Below are 8,153 nucleotides of genomic sequence, written 5' to 3' on the forward strand. Positions count from 1 at the left end.
GGCCAAACACAGGATACAGAATAGGAGATGAAGTACTTAATGAAACGAACAGAGAGAAAGATCTAGGAGTTGATATCACACCAAACCTGTCTCCTGAAGCCCACATAAAAAGAATAACGTCTGCGGCATATGCGAGGCTGGCCTACATCAGAACAGCCTTCAGGAACCTGTGTAAGGAATCATTCAGAATCTTGTACACCACATATGTAAGACCAATCCTGGAGTATGCGGCCCCAGCATGGAGCCCGTACCTTGTCAAGCACAAGACGAAGCTGGAAAAAGTCCAAAGGTATGTCACTAGACTAGTCCCAGAACTAAGAGGAATGAGTTTCGAGGAAAGGCTGCGGGAAATGCACCTTACGACACTGGAAGACAGAAGAGTAAGGGGAGACATGGTCACTACCTACAAAATCCTCAGGGGAATCGACCGGGTAGACAAGGATAAACTATTCAACACTGGTGGGACGCGAACAAGGGGACACAGGTGGAAACTGAATACCCACATGAGCCACAGAGACGTTAGAAGGAACTTTTTCAGTGTCAGAGTAGTTAACGGATGGAATGCATTAGGCAGTGATGTGGTGGAGGCTGACTCCATACACTGTTTCAAATGTAGATATGATAGAGCCCAGTAGGCTCAGGAACCTGTACACCTGTTGATTGACAGTTGAGAGGCGGGACCAAAGAGCCAGAGCTCAACCCCCGCAAGCACAACTAGGTGAGTACAAATAGTTGAGTACCAGACAATGTCCCTCTGGCCGTCAGTAAAGCCACAACACACACACAAACAACCATTCACCTCTGCCTTTATTACAGTGCTCTCCGGCGTGTGTATGGTGGCCATGGTGACCCCTCCCAGGCAGGAGACAAGGCTGGAAGATCACACCTGATCTTCCAGACTATGGTGGCTGGCGTCGCGTCACTGCCTTCTCCCGAGAGACAGTATAGCAAGAGTGGTAGTTATTAAGCATTTATTAATCAATATTTCTCTTCTTGCTCCTTGTCCTCACCTTTCACTTTCCTTTATACGAATCCTCCATTACCCCCCCCCCATGTCCCCCCCCCCCGCCGTGCCGGTAAACAGGTTGAGGGAGGACAAGGTAGACCTGGCTGGCGGACGGTGACCTCTGCCAGGGAGGTCGACCTTGTCTCAAGGTTGAGTGTCCCGGCTCATCTTCCCCCCCCCCCCCCCCCCCATCCTCCTGCCTTTGTTCCCCATCTTCTCCTTCACCCCCCCCCCCCCCACACACCCTGCCCCCCTCTTGCCTACTGGGGTAAGTGCTCTATGGCCTGGCCCCACAACTTGTCAACCCTGGCAGCTTGACTGTGACTATCTTGCTCCCCCAGACCTTGAACGACTGCGCTTTGTGTTGAAGGGGAAGTGCGGGTGTTGAGGGGGCAAGAACACCACCTTCACCACCACCAGGAGGAGGACGAGGCACCAGACAAGCACCGTCCACAGGCACCGGCAAGGTAAATGGTGCCTCTGGATGTTGGTGTAAGAGACTAAGGTAACACCAACAGGGTCTTACCTTAGGGACATTGTTCAACAAGGCGCCGCGCGGGGCTGGCTTCTAGTAACAGGTACTGGAAACCCGTAATGATACTGGGCTTTCCTGGGAATGGAGCAGACGCCAGCAGCAGCAGACTCTAGCAGCAGCAGACTCTAGCAGCAGCAGACTCTAGCAGCAGCAGCAGCAGCTTGTACTGTACTTCCTCACCGTGCCCCATCACGGGAGACGCAGGAGTGACCGCTGCTGCCCCATTACCGCGGAGAAATAGAATTAGGTCCATCAGAGGGCTGAGTCTTGTGTGGCACTCTGTTTAAAAGATGACCTGACCCAGAGGCCCCCCTTGAAGGATTGGAACCCAGACTGCCCGCGCTCCATGCACCTTAGATTGATTGATGAAGATTAAGCCACCCAAAAGGTGGCACGGGCATGAATAGCCCGTAAGTGGTGGCCCTTTTAAGCCATTACCAGTATCAAAAGTGAAGATCTGTGGAGGTGGGAATGCACCCTGCATGACGGGAGATGTCTCCCTTGTGAATGTGTTAAGATGAAGATTAAGCCACCCAAAAGGTGGCACGGGCATGAATAGCTCGTAAGTGGTGGCCCTTTTGAGCCATCACCAGTATGAATAGACATGCACCTTAGCGTGACCGGTATATATATATATATATATATATATATATATATATATATATATATATATATATATATATATATACATATGTGAGGAGAGAGCTTGAGGTGGTCAAGAGAGAGGTGAGTAATGAGCTCATCAGAGGCGTAACGTCACGTCCAGCAATATATGGGATGGCAGGCCTTTCTCCTGGCCGCCGCCCGGCTGGTTAGTGCGGCCCGCCCGCCCGCCCGGTGTGGGCGTGACCCTCCCCGTGTGGGCGTGACCCGCCCGGTGTGGGCGTGGCCCTCCCGGTGTGGGCGTGGCCTGCTGGTGGTAGCAACTAGGGCCCAACAACAAACAAACAAACATCTCTCTCAAACAAGCAAGTAGTCAACACAGTACCACAAACTGCCGTACAATAAACAAGTAATCGCTCCCCACCATAAAATGAAAACAAAAAATTGGCCATATTCATACGACCGAAAAGCGACGTTCGTTAGACGACGAGAAGCACCAGTAAAGGACGTAGTAGGCACTTAAGGAGAGCCAAGCCAAGGACTCGGTCCTGGGATTATTACTCTTCCTAATTTATATAAATTACTTTACCCGAGGGACCGAGTTCCAACATGCCTGAAAACAACGCAAAATTTAAGATAAATATAAAAAATTATGCGAACTGTAAAAAGTTACAGGAAAATTTTGATAAACTCCAAGAGCGGCCGTACAGATGGCTGGTAGAGTTAAACCCGAAGAAGTGTAAGGCAATTAATATTGATAAACAAGGGGAATAAGTTTGAGACAGAGGTGTTGCAAGCGAGCAAACAGTGTCAACAGCTGCAGGAGTGTGTGTGACACCAACCCGTCCTCTTAAAAATAACGTCACTTTTGGCTGGTATGCGCGCTATGGCCAAATTTGGGCGTAATTTGAAATGAAATCGACTCACAAAAGTGATGTACTGTCCCGTTTTCTGTTTGAGTCGTCCGGCTTACTCGGTAAGGTTAGAAGAGGAAACTTTCCATTAACGTTTTTCATAATGTTTTGAAACTTTATGAGAATTTCCTGCCCACCTAACCTATAAGAGGACCCTTAACTTACTGTTGTTGAAAAAAAAATCCCAAATTTATTTTAATTTTTTTTAATTTTCAAATTACGTCCAATTTCGGCCATACGGGCAAACGGCCAAAAGCGACGTTATTTTTAAGAGGACAGGTTGGTGACACAGTATTGCAAAGTCGAAAGGTACAAATGCAACAGATGGAAGACTTATATTAATTTTATTTTTGAAAACAAACGCTTCGAAGATCATACTCCATCATTCAACTTGTCTTCCTACAAAGAACGTCGCTTTTCGCTCGTATGCGTTACATAAAGCCAAAAATTGTCGTACTAGAAAATGGAAGCGGCTGGCGAAAGAGACGTTTTGTCCCGTTTTCTGTTGTGGGTCCTCTGGTAGGTTAGGAAGAGGACGCTTTACCGTGACAGTATTTCTTGCCTTTGGGAAACCTTAGACACGGGCTGGTCTATCATCTTCCATCCTTGGTCTCCACTCCGATGGTTATATTGCCATCACGATAACATGTTATTGAGGCTATCACACACACTCACCTTGTCACCTCCTTCACACACACAACACGTGGCCTCTCACGGCTGGGTTACGGGCTCACCATAGCCCGTGCTACTTGGAAATTGTTCCGAGTAGCTTAATCTATAACAACAACAACATCTCACGGCTGATCTTCTCCCAGCGCGGCTCTTCAACAACTTGGGTGCGTCCGGAGCTTTTGTGGCTATGTAGTTTTCAAATTGTTGCTCTTTTGGTCTCTTGACTCTGGTGTGTTCCGATGTGGCTCTCTTTAGTGGCTCTATTGTCCTCCATGTAGAGTTCTCTGTATTTTTTCCATACTGTTTTTTCGGGGGATTTCCTCTTCTGTTTGGTACATTGTTGCATCAAAGGGTTTATTGTTTCTCCTTCACCTTCATCTTAAATCACATGAATTTCTCTCTGGCGTGTGTGTGTAGTCACCTAGTTGTTTTCACCTAGTTGTGTTTGCGGGGGTTGAGCTCTGGCTCTTTGGTCCCGCCTCTCAACCGTCAGTCAACTTGTGTACAGATTCCTGAGCCTACTGGGCTCCATCATATCTACATTTGAAACTGTGTATGGAGTCAGCCTCCACCACATCACTTTCTAATGCATTCCATTTATTAACTACTCTGACACTGAAAAAGTTCTTTCTAACGTCCCTGCGGCTCATTTGGGCACTCAGCTTCCACCTGTGTTCCCTTGTGCGTGTACCACCCGTGTTAAATAATTCATCCTTGTCCACCCTGTCAATTCCCCTGAAAATCTTGTATGTGGTGATCACGTCTCCCCGAGCTCTTCTGTGTATTCACCTAGCTCTGAGTATGTGCGTTGTGTGTGTGTTCACCTAGGTGTCTTTATAACAATTGCAGCTCCTGAACCCGTCTCTTAACGTTTGGTGAACATACATTGTTGGGCTATGTTTTGTAGCTAGTATTATGGTGGAGCTAGTAGGGGGTGGAACTAGCAGTAGAGGTGGAACTAGCAGTAGAGGTGGAACTAGCAGTAGAGGTGGAACTAGCAGTAGAGGTGGAACTAGCAGTAGAGGAGGAACTAGCAGTAGAGGAAGAGTAGTTCTAGTCTTGGTGATCAACATCAGCTTGCAAGAGCAGGTCACCTGCAGGTGAAGGTATTGCAAGGGTCACCTCCTTCCCACAACCAGTTCATATAAAGTTCCTCCAACACTCACCCTTGCTAGATCATCGCCCTCCTCTCCCTTCCTCACACTCTTTACATATATATTTACATATAGGGCAGAGGGGACATGATCGTGGCATATAAGGTACTAGCAGGGGGGGAGGGAGCCCAGAACGAGGTTCTCACTTATGGGGAAAATTTGCAGAATATTTTTTCGTTGTAATTTTCGCCATCTTAGTGTTGCTGACTCACTGGTCTGACACAATGGCCAGCAGCCTGGGGAAAATGGCCGCTCGGTCATTTGTAATTCTAACGAAATATTGGTTAAAGTGTATATGGCTTACTGGGACGCCAGGTGTGTGTGTGTGTGTGTGTGTGTGTGTGTGTGTGTGTGTGTGTGTGTGTGTGTGTGTGTGTGTGTGTGTGTGTGTGTGTGTGTGTGTGTGTGTGTGTGTGTGTGTCTGTGTGTGTGTGTGTGTGTGTGTGTGTGTTCTCACCTAATTGTGCTTGCGGGGGTTGATCTCTGGCTCTTTGGTCCCGCCTCTCAACCGACAATCAACAGATATACAGATTCCTGAACCTATTGGGCTCTATCATATCTACACTTGAAACTGTGTATGGAGTGAAACTTCGTGTGTGTGTGTGTGTGTGTGTGTGTGTGTTTTGAGATCAGCTCCGAGTCGTTCCCTAGAGTTCTCCCTCCGTCAAAAAATCGAATGGATTAGCCCAAGCGGTTTAGCCTAAACCTCCGTCAGTGGTATAGCCAAAGTGAACTACCCGTCCGACCAATAGCACGACGCATTTTGACTTATACGTCACCGAAGGCCAACCCCTGATGTACAGGAGAATAGCAGCGGCTCGCGAAAGTGACACTAAGCCCCGTTTTCTATTGGTGGCTCCTCTGGAAGGTTAGAATAGGCCTAGGCTGTCCATAACCTTCCGGAGACGCTAACCGCTGGAAGCGTCATATTGCCGTTGGTTTCAGTTACCGCAAACCACCGAAATTTTTACGCATGGGTCGACTGTGTGAGCAATGCAGTGCGCGCGGTAAGAGGACAGGTTGTAGCTCCTGTGTTCCGGCTGTGTGTGCATGTCTGGGTTGAGTCTTAACTCCTGGAACCAAATTTGTTCCAGTTCCAGCTCCTGGAACCTGTGTGTGTACTCACCTAGTGAGTATACATAGACGAAAAATTGGGTTCCAGGAGTTGAGACAACACAAACATGCATACTTAACTGCAAATGGGTGTACTTACCTAGTTGTGCTTGCGGGGGGGGGGGTTGAGCTCTGGCTCTTTGGTTCCGCCTCTCAACTGTCAATCAACTGGTGTACAGGTTTCTGAGCCTACTGGGCTCTATCATATCTACACTTGAAACTGTGTATGGAGTCAGCCTCCACCACATCACTGCCTAATGCATTCTGAAAAAGTTCCTTCTAACGTCCCTGTGGCTCATGAGGGTACTCAGTTTCCACCTGTGTCCCCTTGTTCGCGTCCCACCAGTGTTGAATAGTTTATCCTTGTTTACCCGGTCGATTCCTCTGAGGATTTTGTAGGTTGTGATCATGTCTCCCCTTACTCTTCTGTCTTCCAGTGTCGTAAGGTGCATTTCCCGCAGCCTTTCCTCGTAACTCATGCCTCTTAGTTCTGGGACTAGTCTAGTGGCATACCTTTGGACTTTTTCCAGCTTCGTCTTGTGCTTGACAAGGTACGGGCTCCATGCTGGGGCCGCATACTCCAGGACTGGTCTTACACGTGTGTGTGTGTGTGTGTGTGTGTGTGTGTGTGTGTGTGTGTGTGTGTGTGTGTGTGTGTGTGTGTGTGTGTGTGTGTGTGTGTGTGTGTGTGTGTGTGTGTGTGTGTGTGTGTGTGTGTGTGTGTGTGTGTGTGTGTGTGTGTGTGTGTGTGTGTGTGTGTGTGTGTGTGTGTGTGTGTGTGTGTGTGTGTGTGTGTGTGTGTGTGTGTGTGTGTGTGTGTGTGTGTGTGTGTGTGTGTGTGTGTGTGTGTGTGTGTGTGTGTGTGTGTGTGTGTGTGTGTGTGTGTGTGTGTGTGTGTGTGTGTGTGTGTGTGTGTGTGTGTGTGTGTGTGTGTGTGTGTGTGTGTGTGTGTGTGTGTGTGTGTGTGTGTGTGTGTGTGTGTGTGTGTGTGTGTGTGTGTGTGTGTGTGTGTGTGTGTGTGTGTGTGTGTGTGTGTGTGTGTGTGTGTGTGTGTGTGTGTGTGTGTGTGTGTGTGTGTGTGTGTGTGTGTGTGTGTGTGTGTGTGTGTGTGTGTGTGTGTGTGTGTGTGTGTGTGTGTGTGTGTGTGTGTGTGTGTGTGTGTGTGTGTGTGTGTGTGTGTGTGTGTGTGTGTGTGTGTGTGTGTGTGTGTGTGTGTGTGTGTGTGTGTGTGTGTGTGTGTGTGTGTGTGTGTGTGTGTGTGTGTGTGTGTGTGTGTGTGTGTGTGTGTGTGTGTGTGTGTGTGTGTGTGTGTGTGTGTGTGTGTGTGTGTGTGTGTGTGTGTGTGTGTGTGTGTGTGTGTGTGTGTGTGTGTGTGTGTGTGTGTGTGTGTGTGTGTGTGTGTGTGTGTGTGTGTGTGTGTGTGTGTGTGTGTGTGTGTGTGTGTGTGTGTGTGTGTGTGTGTGCACTAGAGGGGGCGCAGAGGTCAGTAAGTGTGTCAGTGAGGGGGGGAGGGAGGGAGGAGTAACATGTGAAGAGAGAAATGTTGTGTGTGTGGGGGGGGGGGGGAGAGAGGGGGGGGGAGAGAGGGAGGGGGATGAGGGGGGGGGAGGCGCCCACTGAGTGACCTCACGTTTGTGAAGGTTGTTGCTTCCCCTGCCCCTCTCCCCCCCTACACCCCCCCCCTAGCCTCTCCCCCCCCCTACACCCCCCCCCCCTAGCCTCTCCCCCTCCCCCCTCCTCTCTCTTGGCCTCTCGTTGGCATGGACGAGGGGGGGTTGGGGGAGGGGGTTCTGGGCACTATGTATGGGCCACCGCTCCACACACACACACACACACACACACACACACACACACACACACACACACACACAGAACTGCCTTTAGAAACTTGTGTAAGGAATCGTTCAGGACCTTGTATACCACTTATGTCAGACCAATCCTGGAGTATGCAGCTCCAGCCTGGAGTCCATACCTAGTTAAACACAAGACAAAGTTAGAGAAGATTCAGCGGTATGCCACCAGGCTCATCCCGGAACTGAGAGGAATGAGCTACGAGGAAAGGCTAAAGGAGCTGAACCTCACGTCCCTGGAAAACTGAAGAGTAAGGGGAGACATGATAACCACCTACAAAATTCTCAGGGGAATTGACAGGGTGG

This window comes from Procambarus clarkii, chromosome 18 (genome assembly GCF_040958095.1).
Source record: "Procambarus clarkii isolate CNS0578487 chromosome 18, FALCON_Pclarkii_2.0, whole genome shotgun sequence".
Taxonomy (NCBI): domain Eukaryota; kingdom Metazoa; phylum Arthropoda; class Malacostraca; order Decapoda; family Cambaridae; genus Procambarus; species Procambarus clarkii.